The sequence below is a fragment of the Balaenoptera acutorostrata genome, chromosome 14 (assembly GCF_949987535.1).
Source record: "Balaenoptera acutorostrata chromosome 14, mBalAcu1.1, whole genome shotgun sequence".
NCBI lineage: Eukaryota > Metazoa > Chordata > Mammalia > Artiodactyla > Balaenopteridae > Balaenoptera > Balaenoptera acutorostrata.
Window position 1 is genome coordinate 88,726,313 of NC_080077.1, and position 23,516 is coordinate 88,749,828.

Consider the following 23,516-nt stretch of genomic DNA (forward strand, 5'->3'; position numbering starts at 1 on the left):
TCGAATCATACTAAAATGCCTAAGGTAGTATTCAGAAATAATTTGCACAGTATGGGTGACACTTAGTCCAACACAAATGTAAACAAATTTGTTTTTCTAAGAAAATAAAATATCTGTGTTTTCAACTAAAGCAGACTGAATAAGCAAAATTATTTAAAAAGACCAATTTTTCATAACCTGTACAGTATCAAACTGTGGATAGATAAGAATTTTATGTCATATACCCGTTTTCCACTGGGCTATCATTTTTAGGAAGTTACAAACACAATTTGAAGATGTTGAGACTTTGAGGTATTATTTAAAGGATTTAAGATAAAAAAAATAAATGTAAACAGCTAATGATCTGAGGACAAAAAGTTCAAAATCATCATAGATAAAAAGAGGAGCTTGTCACGAATTGTAATGTATTATATTAAGTAGGCTTATGGAATACGTCACAATGAATCTTTTAGTTCTTTCTGCTTTTGTAGATGTGGTATCTAAATTCACATTTCAACTAAAAATATTTTATAAGTTCATCTTAACTCAGTCATGTCCTAATCTTCCAACCACTTATTTCCTGCTATAATGTTCTTTCTTCTCAGTTTAAACACAAGAGACACATATCACTTAATCATCTTTAATTCTTGTGGCAGAGGTTTTTTTTCCTAGAAAATACATTATTTGTAATCCTTTTATAAAATGTTCTTTTGGGTTTGTTTGAACCAGTGGATTAAATGGAAAGTTGATCAATATTCTGGCTCTTCAGTTCAAAATTCAAAACAGAAATAGATATTTATTGTGCATCTGTTACATGCCAGGGTCTGTGCTAATTCTAAAGGTTCAAAGAAAGAAGGCTTTATTCGATTTGTTTGCTCAGAGCTTATTATAAGAAACAGACAACCAAACAAAGAAATAAAATGAAGCATGATGTGAAGTGGCAGTGAGTTTGGTAGATGCTCTGTGTTTTCTGGTGAGGAAGAATATCAGTGGATCTTAAAAGAGGTTTTGATGGCTGAACTAAATTTTGAAGGATGATTAGGAATTTGTCTGTCAGCCCAGTAGGGAAGGAGATTACAAGCAAATAACATATTGTGTATCAAATATAGCAGGAATAAAATAGCATAGTTTGTTCAGAATACCAAATAATTTAGCATTGCTTTTTATTATCAGACACCGCTGGTTGCTTTTTGCAATGCAATCCCTCCTTGCAATGCAATAGCTGGCAGAAGTGTATTTACTTATGCTTTTTTTTCTGGTGTTCTTTTTATAAGTAGCTCTTTTCTCAGAAAGGGGAATCATATCCATCTCCACTGGCCATAGACAAAACACTATGTGCTCGTTAAATAGTTTCCCTTTCTTTTTGACTACTAAGACAATCATATTTCCCAGAGCTTTTGCAATTAGGTGGTGATGTAATAAGGAAGAACAAATATGACTTCATATTAGCTTATTTTACTGTAACCTTTGTTTTCTATTGCTTTTGCTACACGTTAAGAATGTTGCCTATAGGCTGACACATACATGACAATGCATTCTCAAGGCTCTGACCTTTAAAGGTATAGCACTTTTTCATCCATATAGAGATAAAAAGTTGCAGAGAGTAACACTTGTCTTGGAGGTTTACAGGAACATCATGACCTAACTGACCCGGACAGCTACAAGAGCAAAGGATTCTGACACCAGGAAGTTTGCAACAATCAACCACACCCACTCCACTTTTTGTATAAAAGAAGCCTGAATTCTAACCTGGGTACAATGGTTCTTTGGAAAAATAGTCCACCATCCTCTTAGTCTGCTGGCTTTCCAAATAAAGTTGCTATTCCTTTCCCCAACAACTTGTGTCTCGATTTATTGGCCTGGCATGCAATAAGTAGTATAAGCTTGGGCACAGCAATGGTGCCACCTAGTTACCATGAAAGACTCTTTGGTTCCGGGAAGGGCAGTTTCTGGCAGACACAATGTATGTATTCCCTACATAGATGTATTGTCCTAATGGACTCACAGGAAGGCATGTGCCAGCTCGCTGGTTCTGGGTGGATTATGTGATCAGCACCTCCAAGCCTGAATTTTAAAACTCCCAGGTCATCCTCCTTCTGTTGCTGATACACAAAGACAGGGGCCCAAATCTTTGAGTAACAACTTTGTGCAAAGCTGCCCAACCAAAACTGTCAAAACTCACTCATATATAACAAAGAAACAAATGTATACTTTGTCAAGTCACTGAGATTTCCCAGTTTATTTTTACTTTCAAGAGCTAGTGCAACTTACCTGATTTTTATGGAAGTCTCCATTTTGTATTACCTGTGGTCACCCGAGAGGAACAGCTTATAGGATGCAGATTTCAATCTCGTTCCCAGAGTAAAGTCACATTTATAGGCAGGGCAATCCTTCAGTCAAATTGTAAATTAGATGAGGTCTGAGATTTATTTTTAGCAGTTACGTAGACTACTTTTTTTAAATCTCCTTCAACTTGATGTCCATCTTTAATCATCTAGAGAGTTCAGATGATACCCTGGCTATCCTCTTTTCACAGGAACCCATCCTACTGACGTTTCTTTACTGCTTAAGGAAATTCTCATGGATTTCTACTTGTTGTGGGTGGAGTCTCACTCTAGACAATAAGTACCCATGAAATGGGAAGAACGTTTCCTGTTCTGAGATGTCGACAACCACTCTGGGAAGTCAGAAAGAACCTGAGGTTATCACCACTACCAAAATCAATAACCATAAATGCAAAACTAAAGGGAAGGGCTAGAAAGAGGAAGCCCTGTTGGTCTTTACTCTGTGCTTGGTACAGCACCAGGTACTTATAATACATCTAATCTATGTTTTTGAAAATCCAGAGATAATGGAAAGACTAGTACTGATTATTTGAACACACATTAATTTTTACAAAAACTTCAGAGGTAGAAAATATTATTGTTAAATTTTTACAGAAAAAGGACATGGAGTTCATTCAGTACTATTAAATAACTTTACCAAGTCATGATTGTGAAGAAATTTCTAAAATGATTTAATATAATACCATATTGCTAAAGAGAAAACATTGGAAGTATTCACTGGAGAGGGAACATCTGGGTTTCATATGTTCTTCCTTTAGAAAAGATAATACTCTGTGCATTCTGTACTGCTTTCCCATTTACACACGGCCTTCATATACATGATCTCATGTAATAATTGCAAACATCTTGAAGTCGATGATATCTTCATGGTATTGATGAGAAAGCTATGGCTTATAAATTTCACATCATACAGGTAGTGAGTCACACAGAAAGAGAAGCTAGGACATTCTGATTATACATCTCATGCACATTCTCTTAGCCCACTCCGTGCTTAGTATGAATTGGTGAATTTTTTGTATTAAGTACCAACACATTTGGGTTTTAGTCTTGTCTCTCCCTCAATATTGTATAATTGAAAAAAAAAAAAAAGACTCAACTTTTCTGTACTGCAGTTTTGTCATCTCTAACAATCCCTTCCACCCCACACATCTTCGTTTCTAATTCAAGCTTAGATACTAGGGACTGATAATGTCTCAAATAATTAGCTCTCTCTTCTATCACCTGCACTTAAACTTCATTTCCCTAATCCAAGTTGAATATTCACGTGGCAGTTTTAGACTGGGTCAACGAGGGAGCTATTTTGATACTAGATTTTGTTTGGGAGTCACTCAAATCATATTCCCTCCCGCAGTAAAACCAGCTCTGCTTGTGGAAAACAACAACATAAAAGAAAGACAGTGTGTGTTGATTCCTATTTTATAAGATTTGAAAACTGTGGTGTTCTTTTTAAATGTGCCTATGATGCAGCAACTCAGTGAGAAGAAGTAGCTGTCACCACTATGATCATTTATTAACCTCCTTTCTTGGATAAGAAGGATGATGAGCTAATATGGGAACAGGAGGAAATCTGCCAAGTCATTGCCCTGCACCTGGGGCTTAGCCTGTCCCTAGTCTCCATAGAGTTTGCTCCGTAATAAACCTATACTGATTAATTACTTAGGGTGCCCATTGCTCCTCTCCTCCATGAGCAAAAGGATAAAATAAAATGTTCTGAAATTCATGGTTCCCCAGACAGCAAACTAACATCCATTTGCACTTAGATTTGTCTCTCAACTTTCATTCAAACTTCATTTCATTTACTGGATGCATTCTGTGTCACAGGCAAAATGTTCTTTGGTAGGAATACACAGGTAAATAATACCTGACCTCTGAATGCCTTCATCTTAGTGAAAAGAAAAACGAAGAAACACATAGTTGTAACACATTGAGGAAAGGATTAATGGAGTGTGAAGTGGTACGGGGTGTTTTCTTGTGGAAATACAGAGGAAAAACTAGCTGTAACTTCGTCTAATTTGAGGACACAAATGAAAATGGGATGCATAAAAATGGGACAGTAAGGATTGTAAATATGAGTTAGAGCTTATTGATTCAGCACCTGTCACATGAGAACGTCCTTCTCTGAATGCCACTGGGATAGAACATTAGCTGCGCTTGTAGACTGCACATCTCACATCTTTCAGGTAAGTCTTTGAGATGCAGGGCAGCTGACCAGCAACATTGGAGGCCTTAAGAAGCTTTCGTTCATGTATTCGTTCATTTATTCACAGGCCTCTAGAATAAAATGGACCATATCACAAGTGCTAAAAAATATCCATAGTCATAATAAATCATATGTGTAATTTTTTTGTTGTTTTACTTATTTCCAATAAGAACCATAAGAAGCAGGATTGATGGAGAGAAAAGATAGGCTCGACATCAGTGTGAGAGAAAGGAAACACTAATCCTTTCACTCCCATTGCAAATTGAAGTGATGCTTCTTCCAGACTGTATTAGCCTGCTGAGGAAGGAGCTGGCTAAACGGTTCCATCTTTGATCAGCACACCCACTTTGTACATTAAGCTGGTGCTTTAGCAAAGCCGTTGCCTCTGCTAGAAGAATTCAGCCCAGGTTGTGGCTGGTTCACCCTGCAGAGAGCCCACTTCTCCTGCTCAAATTGAACTCCGCTGTACTATTGCGGATCACAGCATCTTAACAGTTCTCTCAGCTCATGCTATTCCCGAGCTCTGCCTTAACAGAGCTTTCACTCAAAGTCTTTTATCTGACAGCCTTGTAGACTACAAAAAAAAAAAAAAAAAAAGAGAGAAGTTTTCAGTATACTTTAATGGTGTCATATCTCCCACCCTTCTGAGCTCTCCGTCCTGGAATACATCCTCACCAGTCGGAGGGCTTTGGCTGTGGGCACACACTGCAAAAGGGTTCAGCAATCCCTTTTAAATGGAAGTGGAGGCGGGGGCTGCCTAGTGAGCCCTTCATTCCTACCAACATTTGGATGATCTTCTGTAATACAATGCGTCCTAGCAAAGCCCTGCTGAGGGATCTTCATCATCTGCCGAGGGTCTCTGTGCCGGGTTCACGGCGGCAAGTCAGACGTGCCTAGAGCGGGTTGACACTTGACGTTGGCCTCACTCAAAGCAGAGCTCGGCGTCACTTGTAAAACAATCCAACGCCAGCTGCGCTCCCTCCTGAGTGCGTGCCTCCAGGGCTGCAGTGTCAGCGTGTAATAACTCCCGGATGACTGTTTCAAAGCCTGTCCCCGAGCTTCACTTTCCGGATGAGCACACGTTCATCTTCCTAGAAGGGCTCAGATTCCTTTGGGCTTTAGCTCTGTAGGCTTGTTTGATGGGAGAACTGTGATGGGAGAAGAAATGAAGAGAACTCTCAGCGCCTTTAATCTGAACAGACGCCCAAACCCCTACAAACATGGCAGAGCTGGAATGTGCTCGTTTCCAACGGGAGAAGGCATCACACTGCCGACTCTGCTCTCGCTTTCGCTGTGAGCATCCTTTATGTTTGAGGATCTGTTGGCACTACTGCTGATACGTTACTTAATATCAGTACTTCACATGTGAAAGAGAACAGGCTCTGCCTCTCAAACTGCAGGGGGTTCTTTTGGTTTTTGTTTTTTTGTAGGTGCTGCCATTTTTAACGGCTGCTGCTACTATCTACAAGCACACCTGTATGCTTTTTACCCAGTCTGGCTTTTTAATCTCTTCCTTTAATGATTAGAGGCTTTCCAGAAAAGTTAGCTATAAGGGACATCTTATGTTCTCACTGGCTTCTGTTATATAACCAGGGTTGTATTTGTACAAAATACAAAGAAATAACATCTTTCAGAAAGAAGGAGTTAAGACCATGCCTGCCCTCTTGACCTTCTTGGCATTACAGCCTGCGGGCAGCAATATATGGGAAGGAAATTGGAGTCTAAAATACATATTTTGTCTTTTTTTTCCCCACTTTTATTTTTTTTGTTAGAACTTTCCTAACTCTGAATCTTTAATCTGAAATTGGCTCTCCTCAACAGGGATTTCTGTACCTCTGAAGTATAAGGTGTTTTTTTTAACTTTAATACTGCTCACTTTAAACACAAGCTTAAATTTTCTTCTCACAATTTTTGGAATGCCGTTTTGTTGTATTTGAGTTACTATATCTTTTACAATATCCAGAGTTTACTGAACTCAAGATTTCTTGTTTTTTATGCTTCATCATCTAAAAAGTAAATTTTGACGACATAGCTGGGTATATAGTGAGTCATCATGGCTTATAGTTACCAGCTATTTCTCATGAGGCTCAAGTGTGATAAGATGTATAGTGCACACACCTACATTAAGATGTAGTCCAAATAAACATGGTCTTGTTTGGCTTAAACTGGGAAGTCCCAAGCTGCTTGAGCCATAGGACATTTCTGATAAATTGAGAAAGCGATACTTTTAATGACCAATGATGCTGAAGACACTATTTTAGTGAGCATCTTAACTTCATTTTCTTAAATCCCAAAGCATATATACCTCTTTTCACACTTATCTTACAACCACTCAAAGAAGCCATTTGTGACGAAAGGCTCCACCATGGGACTTTACCAGTAATTGATGAAATATACAGATCTGTGCAGAAATTTCTAGGAAAGTGGGTATCTAGAGCTTTAGAAATAAAGGGTGAACTCTCTGAAGTAAAGTAACAAATATGTGTGTTAGGAAATAAAAGTTTCTCTCAGTAGTAAAACAGTCCTAAACAAAAGACATTATCATTCCACCATAGACAGTTTGTGGGTATGGAGCATAGCAGCACGGAAGCAAGACTTGGAGAAGAGGGTACAACCAGAATGATGGAATTGGATATTCTAGAAAAGTCCAAATCAAAGATTACTTTGAATCACTGAATTTACTAATGAACAGTGATTGTATCAGCATAAAAACTGCATCGACTTGGATGTTTACGTATGTTCATATTCCATTAAAAACTTGAGAAATGTATTACTACGCAATACATTGTATAAGACTCTGTGATCATTCAAAAGTGACTAATTACATTTTTTTCATAAATGATTGAATTGAATTGTCGAAAACTCAGCAGATAAAAATTGTTATGACTTTATTTTGTAACTATGTTTAAACAAGACTTTATTTGGTTCTGTATTTTATATTACAAAAGCATCTGGTTACTGTAATTTAATAAGCAATTTAAGAAATTTACTTAAAAGGGCCACCTGTATGACTCTTAATATAAATATTAGGTTTTATTTCAAATGTATGTCAGCTAAAATATATGACCTTTTCTACTTACATGTTCTGATAATTGATACTTGAACATAAGAATACTTTCCAGCATATGAAAAGGTAATTGTTGTAGCATACATGGCAATATAATAGATTTCGATTTTTATATTTCAGAATGATTGAGCATAATTAGTTATTAACTTATTTTTAAGTTTTATTTACTCCTTTTGTTAAATGAAGTTTAAAATAATAAAATTTGAACTCCCTAAATTCAGACTTGAGAATAAATTATTTTATAAATAGCCTGCACAGTCAAGTATTAAAAAGAAAACTGATACTCAGCTTTTAGAAGTGGAAAGTTTATTGAGTAAAAAGAATCTTTTTGTCCTACCAATGTGTATGAATTAGTCCAGAGTAAGGACACACCAAACTCCTCGATTTGCAGTGATAAACCTGCCAAATGCTGCCATTTGTCTTGAGTAATCTATATTAAAGTTAATGGGAGCACAGCATATGAAAACCAACATTTGTCATTTTATACAAATGTCTAGCAAATTTTCATTATACTGAATCATCATGCTGTTAGCTTATAGGATTTTCTTTTTCTTTCCAGTTTACTAGTCAGATAAATGAGGGAGGATTACCTCTACTGGAAATTTAACTGAGAATGATTTGGCTCCCTGATATTACTGAATAACAGCCTGCAAAAAGTTAATACTCTTCTGAAACCCATAGTGGTGAGAAATTATACCTATAAATTCAGTATAAAAATTGTACAAAAGGAATGAGTCTCTGATTATGAAGCTAGGTGTAAATGTGCAATATAATTCAAACAGAGAAAAAAAAGAAGCACATCCATTTAATAATAGTCTCTGCTTTATCTTCAGGTGACTAACTATTCATATATATGGCATATGAACCTTAATTTTGAAAATTAAATAGAAATCTGAAATACACTTTTTTCAATATGAATTGCCCCAGCATGAGTATCACTATGGGGCATGAATCTATATCAGCTTTTACCAGAATGAGCAACTTAGTTTTAGTTGAGGGCATTCTGCCAGGGGATCATCATCACCAAAACCATCATACCTTGAGAAGGAAATTTAAAATGGTAGACTGGCCATTACTTAATTTCTTTTTCTAAAATACATTGTCACACCACTATACTACATGAAGTGCCAGGGTTAATTTCTGTGGCACAATTATATAATGTTTTTTCTCAACAACAGCTAAAAAACTATGTCTCTAGATTCCACTTCAGACATATTGTATTAGGGAATCAGGAGGTGGATCCCAAGGATTTATATTTTTAAAAGCACTATTAGACTATGGAAGATTAGGTTGCCTTCCACAAATCTACATCCTTTTTTCTAGAGTTGCTGCTGTTTTTCATGTGAGATTTACTTGTAGCTTCTCAGCTACTGTGGTCTCCATGTCCTGCATGATCATAAGCCAAATGCTAGCTGAGGGGCTCCCTGCCACCTGAGATCTTGGTGAAACTGCATATAAATACACATCCAAGAGTCTGCAGAATTTTGAAGCCTTCAGAGGTGTTTACTAATCATCAGAGGTCTTATAGTCTCTGAGGCTTCCATTATCCTGGACCCATGTTTCTCAATGGTTGTCCCTGTGTCCTTAATGTAACAACTCTTCCTCATCTTCCACATCACCAGGCCACCTCAACCCCATCCAGCAGGGCACTCACACAGAGTGTATATGAATTCAGCTTTGTAAGCCAAGAGGGTTGAGGACCCTGGGAATTGGTCACATTCAATGCAAGTCTACATCCACCTTGTGTCTGCTTCTTTTCTCTCATCTCTCTTGTAACTGCTACCCAAATCTTTATGATAGTTTTCTGTAGCTTTGGTACATTATAATCTCACATCTTGAAAAGGAAAGAGATAGTAAATTGTACCTTCTGAAACAACTACTTTTCAAAATGTTGTTTCATGAGATATAATTCTTCCTGAGGAAACATGGTGCTAATGATGAAGGTGATTTCATTTTCTTGTTGCTGTTTGCAAGTTAAACCACCATTACTAGGCTTTTTTTGCTAGAGTAAGCACACAATACTAATGAAAAATCAAGGATTGCTTACAATTATGGGAAAAATGTAAAAGCTAAATCTTAATTGCCTGTATTCTTTCAGTATATATTATTACTATCATGAATGAAAACAATTTTAGTCTTTCTAGATAGAAACACACTGTTTTCAAATGACTCCAGCCTCTGTTAATTCACTGAACAAGGGTTCCAGAGTACCTAGTATGTGGCTGGTATTATTTCAGACCTTGGAGATCTGGCAACAATAATAAAGAGACACAAAGGTGGGGATGAAAGACAAAAAGTGAAATAACAAATTATATGTTATGTTTCATGGTAAAACAGGGGGTAAAAAACAAGCTTAGAAGGTCATAGGATGGGATAAAATTAGAGGAGGGATGCAATTTTAAATAGGGTGGTCAGGAAGAGCCTCAATCAATGTGGATGAGGAGAGAGAAAAATTCCCTACTCTTACCGCAGGGTTAGAAGCAACACAAGTCTGCTTCTGGGTGAAGAGAAGATTGTGTAGACCCACCCACTCCATCATGCAGGCAAACAGGAATCACTGAAAGCTGAGGATGAAAGACAAAGGACAAACCCCTTTGATGTCTCAATACTGTCCTAATCAGAAGACAGCAGTATCCCACTACTAGAAGAATTTGAAGACTATGGTGTCCTGAAGGTAAAAACGTCAGCAAGAAAACCCAAACCCATCTCAACTATTTACTAGATTGACACAAGGCTGAATGACAAAAGAAACCTGTATCTTTCCAGACTTAAATACTCTTGACTTCAGTGTCTACTTTTCATCCTACAATGCTGAATTTAATTTTTTTAAATGCCCATGCAAAACATAAGACTACCTGAACAGTCAGTTGAATCAGACTCAGAGATATCTAGATTTTGGAACTATCAAACAGAAAATGTAAAACAACATGGGGAATATAGCCAATATTTTGTAATAACTGTAAATGGAAAGTAACCTTTGAAAATTACATAAAAATTAGTTTTAAAACTATGATTATATGTTTAGAAATTTAATGGTAGAGGTAGACAACGTGCATGAAGATTTGGGGGGTTTCATTAGAAATGATGTAGCTATAAGAAACCCAAATGAAAATTCTAGAAACAAACAAACAAAAAAAACTATATAAAGTAATGAAAAGTTCCTTCAATGAGTTCAACAGCAGAAGAACAAATTGGTAGACATGGAGATAGGTCAGTAGAAATTGTTGAAAACTGAAACATACATAGAAGAGAAAAAACAAGCAAACTAATATCACCACCACAATAAAAGACCAGCACATCCAAAAAAACCTATAACCTAACAGAAGGGAAAATATAAAACAGTTTAACAAGTGGATTATTCAAGCCCAAAAAAGAGAAAAGAGAGTGAGAGAAAAAGGTAGACATAATATTAGATCAGAGAATGCTGAGAATTTTGCAAAAAATAATGAAAGGCACCAAACTACAGATTCAAGAAACTACAGATCCATCTTGCCTGTGTTATTCTAATAACAACCAGATGAATATCCCCCCCAAATTATAATTTGATGCATTACATTCAAGCTGCTGAAAATCAGAGATGAAAAATGTCTTTAAAGGCAAGAGAAAAATAAAGAGAAAAGGCATTTTACATACAAAAGAATAAAGATAAGAATTACATCAGTTTTCTTGTCAGTAAGTACACAAGACTTAATAGTGTGATATCTTTAATGTATCGAAAGCAGGGAAAATCTGTCAACCCAGCAAATAAATATATTTAAAATATGAAGGCCAAATAAAGACATTTTCAAACAACGAATCTGAGAGAATTCATAGGCAGAATTCTTGTACCCCAAGAATTGTTAAACCAACTTCTTCAGAGAGAAGGACTGTGATAACAGACAAAAAATTGAATCTACACAAAGAAATGGAGAGCTCTGGAAATGAAAAAAATTTAGACATTATTTTTTTTATTTTTATTCACTCTTTTCTTTTTTTTCTGGTAGGTATAAGACAGATTTTTTATTCCTTTTCTTTTCACTTTCTTTTTGCTATCAAATGATCTACAATGAATCAGATTACTTTCATAATAATTAATATATCTTAAAATTATTTTTATTCACTCTTAATGATAATTGGCTATTTAAAACAAAAATGGTGGCAATATATCATGTGGGGCTTATAACATATAAAAATAAAATGGATGACAACAACAGCACAAGTGTATGGAGGGAGGAATTAAAAAATGTGATTCTAAGATGAAGTGTGCTTCATTATACTTTCCCTCTACTACTTTTGAAATACACTTAACTTTGTAGGAAAAAAGTGACTCTACTAGTTAAAATAATGGGCTGTAGTGAAGGAACTGAGAAACCCTTAATCCTTAGTGACTTTGTAACTTAGAGTTGAGTCTTGTCCGATGAGAATTGGGCAGCTCTTCAGGTTTGCTTGCTTTTATGCTATGACTCAGTGCCCCATGGGTTTCCTCTCATCTCACCCTGTGTCCAGAAGAGCAATTTTCCTTTTCCCTCTCTTCAAAAGCGATTAATAACAATTTAAGAATAAATGAAATATCACATATCATTAAAGAAAAACATTTAGATGTTTTCCATCCACTGCCTTCTAAAGGTGATGCGTTTTTCATATTTATCCATAATATTCCAGGTTTGTCTCTTATACTTTTTGTTCTTAAAATACAGATATTCTTCACTTATATTTTTTTCTATCCTAGACATCACAGATGATTGTAGTTGTGTTTGTGCATGTGGGTATATTATAATTTTTATTTCCAAGGCCATGACCATGAGAATGAGATATGGTCAACTGGTACCATGTATGTTTGCATTTATTTATTATTAATCAAAAGCTGAGCAGGCTTTACTGATGTATACAGTATACATAGTGGAGCAATGTTGCAGAAATTTCTAAGAAGTTAACTAACTGGGTTCACTACGTTGGAAACTGTTTAACATATCCTAACCAATAAGTTATTATGGAAGGTTTGCTTTTAAGTTTTGCAGATGCTTTTGGAGAAATATGCTAAATTTCAAATTTTTAAAAAAGGTAAAGACTTCCCTTTGGTCATACAGTATTTAGAAAAAAGGGAGGAAAACTTGTATTGTCATAGTTAGATAACTTTGAGGAAAGAATGTTCAACAGATGATTGTTCGAAGAATTAATAAAAATATGGTGACTTTAATTAAGAATCATGGAAAAAAATTAGTTTATATTTCTCTCATTGATAGTTTTTAACCAATTCAAATGTTCCTAAAGATTTGCAATTCTCTTTGTCACAGTACAAAGAAATTCCCAGACATTTAGATGAAACTTGGAACATACTGACTGTCTTCATTTAAAGATCACTACCCATGGGATTCTCATTTGCCACTGTATGGATGTCTGGCAAAACAAGTAATTTTCATGAATTTATAATAACAGGGTAAAAGTCAGAAATCATTTCAAAGCAAAAAAACATGTTTCACACTTAGAAATCATCCTTTATCAAGCATACTATAATTTACAGTAATTTAACAATTAGTATTACCTTTTGCTGGTACAGATTTCTTCACTAATTGTGCGATCATGTTTTTTAAGTGTCAGAGAAACCGAACACCACATTTTTCAGGAAAACATTAAGATATTCTCTCATGTTCCATGAATGAATTTGCAAAAAAAAAAAAAAAAAAAAAAAAAAAAGCATTTATGTCAGGCTTCTTAAGGAATGTAATAATGGCAATTATTATAAGGTATTTATTCATGGTTACCATGAGTAAAGCAGTATGAGAGCAGTCATTGCTTTAACTCTTATCATTTAAAGCTTATTAACCACTGCTAAGTTCATTGATAAGTAAGCATCAGGTGGCAAGAGATCACTGTCTACGACATGATGTTTTCCGTGATGGAAAATGACATCAGATAGAGTGAGATTTAGTTTGTATATGAAATAAACTGAAAATATAAGAACTGTTGTGTTCCTAGCTCTTGAGTTTTAAATATTGTTTTAAAATATGCCTTTATTTTATTCCCTTCAACTGCCAGGATTGGGGGAGCATCTCGTGATTCCATTTTTACCAATGAGACAAAGGCTGAAACAGGTAAAATGATCAAAGAGTGCATGATTAGTAAATTAGAGTGTCCACAATAAACCAAAAGCATTCTCTTCTACATTTAGATTCAGAGCCACTTTCTCTCTTTATTATCCCACACACCCCCAATTTATGTTAGATAAATATACACCAGGTAAAATATATGACATCTGGTTAAATTTGAAGTTCAGATTAACAAATTTTTTTATAGTGTAAGTATGTTCTGAACACTGCATGGGAGATATATATATATATATATAATGTCCTTTGTTTATCTGAAATGAAAATTTAATTGAGCATTCTGTTTTGTTGTTTCTTTTTTTTCTTTGTTTGGTTGGTTTGGCTACATCTGGCAACCCTAAGTGGATAGAAATACATAAAAGCCTTAATGCTATTAAGTTGAGCAAGGGGCATTGACTTTACAGGTTAACTGCCGGATGCAAAATGAAAACATTTCTAGGAGTGGTAGAGATGTACTATAGATCTCTGATATACCCAAAGCACTCTAAACTCGATTAAGAACCAATTAAATGAATAACAAAGCAAATGAAGCTACCTCCATCAAACACTGACCCACAAAATCAAAGGTCCATTTTTACTTTATTGATTTCCACTTTTCTCCAAGTAATATTAGTTCATTAGTTCATTTGTGATTTTTGTTCTTTTGCTCTGCAGTAACTCAGTCCTGTGCTCAGCACTAGACACGTTATACTCAGCATGTGATCCTATGGTCCTCTGGACACTGGAGACTCAGAGACACAGAGGTAGCTGGTTTAAGTGTCAGCAGTGGAGAGCAAGGTGCAGATTTAGATTTATGGACACAAGTTTAAGAGGTCAGACTCTGAAACCAGATGTGATAAGTTCAAATCTTGACTCTGCCACTTATAGCTGTGTACCCTTAGGCAAGTTATTAGCCTCCTTTTTAGGATTCTTTATTTACCAACTGTGGCTAATATTATACTAATCTTATGGAGTTTTTGTAAAGAGCAGTGGCCTAATGTATGTAAAGTGCTTACAACAGTGAGCATTATATATGCATTCATTGTTATTTTATTATTATTGATATTATTACTTATTTGGTATTTTAAGCTATGTTCTCTATGGAGACAAAACTGGAAATTAGTAAAATAATTTTATGATAAAACTAATATAACCATAGATCTAGCCATAATATATACTCCTGAAGATATGTACTCTTAATCAACAAAAATAAGTAGAAGGTTTATATACAAATTGATTTCTGTCATTCAATAATTTTTATAATTTTCTAAAAAAGAGTCCCAAATAACTGCTTCAGAATAGAGACAGAGAGGAAAGATATAAGTAATATATGAATTGAACCAGACGACCCCACACTAGAATGCTGTTTGAAGCTTTTTCTGATTCTTAGCATTTCACACAAAGGTTTCTACATGAGAGGTACTAGCTAGTCTTTTCTGATACATCACCCTCTGATTCAGCTTATTCCTTCTTCAAGAATATTTTGATCACATAGAAGAAGATAATTAATATATTATGCAGGTGATACAAGTATTGCTGCTGTGACGCAACACAAATTGTCCTGGCTTTGCCTAATTCGGATATGCATGGATTTCAGTTTTTAGTTCAATAACTGTTCTCTAACAACTCAGTGCAAATTTTAGTAATTCTTACATATTAACTGTGAGGAATTGCATAAAGTACAAACTTTCCTGCTTCAGTCTACTAAATATTACATAAATAACAGATGCATCTCATGATCAGTGGTCATTTCTTTCCAAATATTTCAGTGATTGGCCACTGAGCATCAGTTATTCAGTTCACAGATAGACAAACTCACATGATATTTTACAAAAATGGATCACTGGAAGATGGACTTGCCCAAAAACGCTGAAAGTGGAACAGAGAAACAAAAAGTAATAACACTGGAAGTGAAATTCATATCAAACATAAATGCAGTTACAAGAGGAAGAGTTGGTGGTAGAAATGTTGACATTGTCTCCATTTGGACAGACCCTAGGTGTGCAATGGATAAACCTGGAGAACGTGAATTTACAGACAAATGAAGAAAGCAGTCGTGACAGAAAAGATGAAAATGCCCAGAAGAAGTGGTACTGGGAAAAATACTACATTGAGGGACAACTTGGAGTAATTTCACATCATTGAAAGCTCAAAAGATAAATTGCTGGAAACTAATCCAAACAAGAAAAGGAGTATGACAATTTCACAAGCCATAGAAATGATGCTTTCTCCATATGTTATAGTACAAGAAGAAGGCAAGCATTGTTCAAACTTATTTTTAATAAAGAAATAAGCACTTTAACTCTCCCTGAACCAGTATACAATGGCATTCATCTGACTTTCATTAAAAGTATACTAAATAATAAAGACAAGTTAATAATAAAGACCAGTTTTACTATTTTTTCACTTCCTTACACACTTAATTAACAGTAAATGTTTAAAATATACTGACAAAACTTTTTTAAAGGTCATGGAGCAGCTATAACGTTTTCCACTCATTATTAAGTTTGTTTTGCAAGATTTCAGCATGCATGGTCTTCTTTTTTTTTTTAAGTATGGCAATTTCTTTTCTTTCTTTCTTTTTGGCTGCATTAGGTCTTCGTTGCTGTGTGCGGGCTTTCTCTAGTTGCGGTGAACGAGGGCTACTCTTCAATGCGGTGCACAGGCTTCTCATTGCGGTGGCTTCTCTCGTTACAGAGCACAGGCTCTAGGCACGCAGGCTTCAGTAGTTGTGGCACGCGGGCTCTAGAGTGCAGGCTCAGTAGTGTGGTGTACGGGCTTAGGTGCCCCACGGCATGTGGGATCTTCCCAGACCAGGGCTCGAACCAGTGTCCCCTGCATTGGCAGGCAGATTCTTATCCACTATGCCACCAGGAAGTCCTGCATGGTCATTTTTATAGTCCTACACTACACCTGTATAGGGATCTTGTAACCCTCTGCTTTGTTAAATTATGATGAAAATCATAACTTAAATTTAAATATGCTATGTTAAATTATGTCTTCTGGGGAAGACAACTCAACATTTATGAAACTTTTAAACCAGAACTCAAACAAACAAACAAACAAACAAAACCCAGCAGTGCTTATAAAAGCAGTATCATATTTTATATGATATTTGAAAGAGATAATCAAGACATATTATAAGAAGTCTATGGAAAAACTGAAGAATAATCGAATATTAACTGTCTGGGAAAAGGTTGTTTATGAACAAAAGCAATTACACCACACATTTCTTTTTCACAGAAGAAACAAATTTGTGTATATGTTTAATACAAGGCTGTTAAGCAAAGTTTTCACTGATCATAATATTCCCCTAGTTTTTATTTTTTAAAAATAAAAATTTTTGACATGATGCTTTCTACTAATAGAGTTTTTATGTGGTATTTATTGGCTGGTCTTTAGACTTTGTAAGATATTGTTTTTATCACATCTGCTATTTATAGAAAACATGTAAGAAAGAAGGAAAGCAATTTAAGAATAAACGTAAGGAGACTATAAAATAAATAATTTGGTTATGAAATTCTAGAAACTTCTACACCTTCAGAGTCTGACTCCTGATTGTCTTTTTGTCATAGAGTAGTTAAAGTTCATGTTTTCTGAAAAATATGTTTTTTTGATTCATTAAAAGCATTGGTGATGCCATACTTCTTGAAAAAAATCTCTAAAAAAACTAAAAATCAGACCTGAAACTCAGTAGATCTAGCCCACCTTTGAGTCCTGCTGGGGAAACGTCAGGAGCACATCTAATTGACTGCCTTCTTGGAATTAAAAGGTTAATGTTCTCTTTGAGGTTTTCTTCCAAATCATTACTACTTTTGTTTTTACTTTTTAAAGAATAAACATGTTCTTATCTGTTATTCTCTCACATTTAATATAAATATATTTTCTTTCTGGAGAGCTTGAATAACTCATCTGAATAATGTTACTATGAATTCAGGCTTTGGGTCGTTTAGCCAACTTGATCTTCTGTGATAGGTCCAACATGGTTTTCAATCTTAACTTTTAAAGAAAATGTATGCTTTCTGTTATTATGAACATTTCATTAACATGTCTTTGGTTTTATTCTTTTTGAACCAAAATACCTGGTGAATTATTAAGCTTTAAAGTTTAGAGTTTTAAAATTATTAACTAAGTTCTACACAAAATAAAATGCCGTGGAAAAATACATTTAATGCAAATTGTGTTGCATTTTGGGGGGTAGATTTCTTTAAAGCATGTTTATAATCTGATAAAAAAATCCAGGCTCTCGATGGGAACTTATTATCTATTATTTAGGTAGAAAACTTATTCAGAGAATTATGGTTTAAGCTCCTGTTTGTCAGGTGGAATTTCACAATAACCCTTACTTAACACCACTGGACACCACTATTAAATCTCTTCTGAAACTCCAGTAGTCAAAGCCAATGAAACTGGCGCATGTCCCTCTGTAAAGGGACCTGGGAGTTCTAATCCTATGAACCTCTCTCTAGCAATCTTTCTGAAAGTGAGAAAACACTGCAAATAATGCTCAAGATGTAATACAATGAATGCAAGTCTTTTAGAAGTAATGTAGCTATTTTGGAGCAGAGAAAATGATTACTCTGATAATTTTCTGACTGCTGAATACAAAGGGATTCGTTCGTGCTTAAAAGTATTTTATCTACTTCTGCAAATTACGAAAAGAGTTATAGCAGTACTAATGACAAAAATAAATCAACAAGTGTATCTATGGGAAAAAAAAATTGAAATCTGGAAAAGTTTGTGGGGCAGCACTGTCACAAAAAAGTAACTAACAAAGGAAGGTGAAAATAATTTTACTAATATATTTTATTTTATGTAATACATTCAAAATACTATCATTTCTACACATAATCCATATTTATAAAATATTAATGAAGTATTTATATACTTTTCTACTAAATCTTTGTAATCTGGTGTGTAAAATATATCTCAGTTTAGGTTAGCTACCTTTAAAGTGCTCAAGAGCCATGTGTGGCTAGGGATGGCTGTATTCGACAGCACAGATTTAGGGATTTAGTCTCTTCTCAGTGTAGGTAAATATATGTGGAGATAATCTCCTCTTTGGTGTATATGGGAAAATAGGCATACTATTTTCTCATTTCCCCAATTCCTTCACACATGTCCCTAACCAACAGGACACACAAGGCTTCCTTCAGCATCTGACCATGCATCTATCTTCAATCTGTACCACACAGAAATATTTCTTTCCTTCTATATTGGAACAATGGTAAAGCAATCCTTTGTGTAAAATATTTCTGACCATGCATTTTGAGAAGTTTCTTTTAGAATGCTGATTCATGCAAAGGATTTGTTTTCAAGAAATTTCCAATAATTAAATAATTTAAATACAAATTATCACACTTAAATTCCGTCTTACTTTATTAAAAGGCAGTGATAGATTGGAAATGCTTCAGCTTTAGGCACAGACAAATAAACATGTGTTTGAATCCCAGTAAGAAAAATTATGTGACTGTGACTGTGTCACTAATTTTTTTTCCCCTAGGTCTCAGTTTCCTAATTTATAAAATTTGATATATAATTATATTGAATAATTTGTCCAAAGTCACATATTGGTAGTAATTGGTTAAGTTGATTTTTGAATCCGTAAAAAGAAGTCTTACATATGAATAGTTTAAGAATTAATCAATCAGTAATATAAGTAAACATTTTATCAGATATCACCTGTCAGGTTATAGTTTAGTGACAGATGAGCAGCATAATGCTATATTTTCAGACAAGGATAATGACAAGGTGAATAGGAATATTCAGAAACACATCATAGTAAAGGTCATATATTTGCTTGGGAGAACAGCAGTGAAGATAGTGTGCTATCCAAGTCATGAAAGAATTTGAATAAATGCATTCAGTCAGGAAATCATATGATGACTTTAGGAAAAAACAAAAAAAAACAAAAACTGAACTTTTGGGCAGCAGGATTAATACTGTCTGGAAAGGAAATGAAGCCATACTGTGGACACAAATAACAGATTACTTATTTTAGATTAGTAGCAAGTCACTAATAATGAAAGAGTTTTTTAGGGAAGTGATTCTAGAAGTGATGTCAGTATTAGTTTAAAATACTTGCTTTTGTATGTGTCTTGCTTTCCCATGTTGAATGTGATTGTGACTTAGCGAATCATAAGATAGAGCATTGATTTTCTATCCCTGCTAGAATCAGAGTCTAAAAATCAGCTCTAGAATCACTAAAAACAAAGGAGTATATATGTAGTAGGTCTAATTCTAACAATAATACTGTAAGATAGATATTGTTATACCATGTAATATATTAGGAAAACAAGGCATGGACAGGTTTACAAATTCTCTAATTCACTCACTTCGTGTCTGATGAAGCTAGAAGACAAACAAGTCAACTTGATGGCAGAGTTACTGTCTCCCATCCTATCTTGCCAGATGTGTCTGTATGTTTTGGGCACATATCATGGTTCTTTACCTTTCTTGGTAAAACTCATATATTTCTATTCTTAATAACCGCAAATATACCAATTAAAAAGGAAACAGCATGATTCAGTGAATTATCCCATTTTACTCACTATTCAGTTAAAAAAGAAAGAGAAAGGTGATTTTTCTCACCTCTCCAGGAAAGTAACTCTTCCAAAAAGAACCCCCCATCCGCATACCCACTTCTTGCAAAATGTTCATGTTTTAATTATTTACTTCATACTAGCTTATTACCTTTAAAGAACAGTCATTTTTAAATAGAGGCTTTCAATTATCTGATCTTAATTATTTCTTCCAGCTGTTAATTCTTGTATTCGGATTTTTTTTTTTTTAAACAGCATAATCTTCTATTTGCATTTTAAAATAAGATGATAACAAGATGGCAAAATTGGACATATTGTGTGAAAGACGATTACATGTTGGCTCTTTTTATCAGGGTCTGTTTGTGCAGACTGGTTGGGAAAAGATGAGTGGGATATGAGTAAAAAGTGAAAGATTTAGTATTCTCAATGATTGCAATTTTCTACCCAGCCTCCAAAGGAAAAGAGAAAGAACGTTCTGGGTGTTTATTTTGGCTAAATTGTTCACTGCATTTGCTGTTTTATAAGATGAAATAAAATGGTCTTCATCATAAATGAACATTTTAGATATAGTCATATAGTCATGTGTATGTGCATAAATTGACTGGTTCTGAAAAGAAAATACAAATCATTACCTTATTCAGCATAATGGAAAGTGTGAGTCATTCTTTTCTTCCAAACTTTGTTCTCCTCCTTTGTTCCGTATTTTAGTTAACTGCAACCTCCTTGTCCTAGCCTTTCAGCTTAGAAAACATAGAATTATTATACCACTATATTCTATATCCTTCAGTCTATATCTTACATGGTTTCCTGAACCCTTGGTGGACTTTCATATTTTTGCACCATTTTGTGTGTGTGTGCTATTTCCCCAGCCCAGAATGTTTTTACTTTCCTTAAGTCAATATATCTGTGTTTTCTGTCCTCTGCAGGGAATCATCAGAAAATTGTTCCTCATATATCTTCCTTGACAGTTTACAAAGCAATAATCTCTTTCTCTTTTGCAGTTTGCTGATCTAGATCAGTTTCTTTAAAGACCTGTAACATTTTCCAGTTTGTTTTATGTAATAATTTAGTGTGTCTATCTCCCCTTCTGTAGTTTCAGATGCCTGAGAAAGTTGAACGGGCAGCTTAAAAACGCAATAACTGCTCATTGACTGAGTATCTGAGTGTGTTCTTCCAAAGTAGAAAAAAAGTGGGAGTAAATTATACAGCTTTTGGAGGTTGCATAGCTTTTTTTTTTTTAACTCTGTTTTTTGAAATAAAACTTACTATAACATCTCTAAATAGCTTCTGTATCACAAAGGATAATAAAAGTTCAGTGAGATTTGGTTCTAAATAAAGGCATATTTATCAGTATACTTCTGTCATATTTAATATTACATATTGAGACAGTCAGTAGTTAATAAGATTGTATTTTAAATGATTCTTGTAGAGTTTACCCAAAGTCATATTTTGTAGTGTGTCTTTAATCTTTCATTTTTACCCTAAAGTTAAAAACTCCAATTAGAGAATAACCAAGTGATGACTTGGTTAGTCTTATGCTCAAAAAACTTTCAAGAGAAGCAAATTTCAGGCTGAAATGGCAATGACTTATAAAATGGAAAAGAACTGACAATTTTGGAAAACAAAATATCAACCTGAAAAGTAAAATATATTTCTAAAAAAAAAAAAGAAATATTCAATGAAGAATATAGAAAATACTGCCTTTTAAATACAACTAGCAGATGAAGAAAAGTCTTCTATCCTGTTAAAAAAAAACCTGAGATATAAATTTCACAATATCTAATATAAATTTGAGCTTCCAATTGCTAAAAATACAAAAAACAGAAGAATACAACAGCTCTACTATTTTTTTTTTTTTTTTACATATAGCTTCAGCTACCCAGCAGATGTGGTGTCCTGAGCAAGAAGTGTCCTTAGGAGAGGACACTTCTCCTTGTGCAGCCTTTGTACTGTCACTTGAGGCCACACCCCAAAGGCTGTGACCTCAGAGTCCAGGTAGGTAGCATCTGCTGATGTTTTTCTTGAATGTTCTAAGGTGGCAATAAAACACAGTAGAGTAGTTTTCTGTTTTGATTTTTGATTTACAAATATAACATCTATTGAAAATGTTATACATATAGCACAGCAAATGAGTGGAGTACATTCCCTAAGAGGAAATAAAAAACAGCACCATAACTTTCAACTATAAGATAAATAAGACCTGAGGACCTAATGCATAACATGGTGACTATCGTCAATAACACTATTGTATAATTGAAATATAATAAGATAGTAGAACTTCAATATTCTCACAAAAATGATAAATACTTGAGGTGATTGATAGGTGTGTTAACAAGATAAGAATCCTTTTATAATTTATACATATATCAAATCATCACCATGTACATTTTAGATATCTTTCAATTTTATTTTGCAGTTATACCTCGATGAAGCTGAAATAAGCACTGTATTTCAGAAATATAAATTTTTGTATCATTTTTCTTTTTCATTTTAATTACTGAATGTACACAATTCCTTAAGTCTTATGAGTGTTTTCATATGGAATATTTCAATAACACATGCCTGGCATTGGGAAAAATAAAAATAGCCTTGCAAAGCACCAACTCATCCTCGTAAAGTGAAAAGTATGGAAATAAACTAAATTCTCATAATTTGAAATAATTTTTGCTGCAGTAGAGTGCCTAATTTCCTCCAATCGGGCAAACATAACATCAGTCCATGGTGCAGTGTCTCCACTTTTGCAACTAAAAATGTGGTCTGTGGACCAAGTCCATTGATATCACTGGGGAACCTGTGAGAAATTCAGAATCACAGATCTCATTCCAGAATGCGTGAATAAGTGTCTGCTGTTTGCAGGATCCCCCTGGTTCATATGTACGCTCATTAAAATCTGAGGAAAGTGAAAGTGGATAGGAAGGGCGGAACATCACAAAGATCCCTTGCTGACCAACTGAAAGGAGTTAAAGTGTCCTAGGTCCCGTGTCAAACATTAAGTAGAAACGAACTAGGGATAAGAATTTGCTGAACATGAAAGAAGAACAGAGACATCCAAAGGTTATCTCATGAAACACATCAGAGGAACTAGCTAATATCCCTTGCCACCAAAATTTCTATAGTTTTCCAGAGGCAGGAGTTGACCAGCTATTGAATTTTAATTTTTCCAACATTTTAATCAAGAAGATAAATTTTCTGAAATTTATCCTTTCTGATAAAGGATATCCTTATTATCTGGGAGACATCTCATCAGACCCCAACTTATATTTACATTATGATTTCCTTGGGTCAGTGATCGGCAAAACATAATAACTAAGCTTTTGGGAT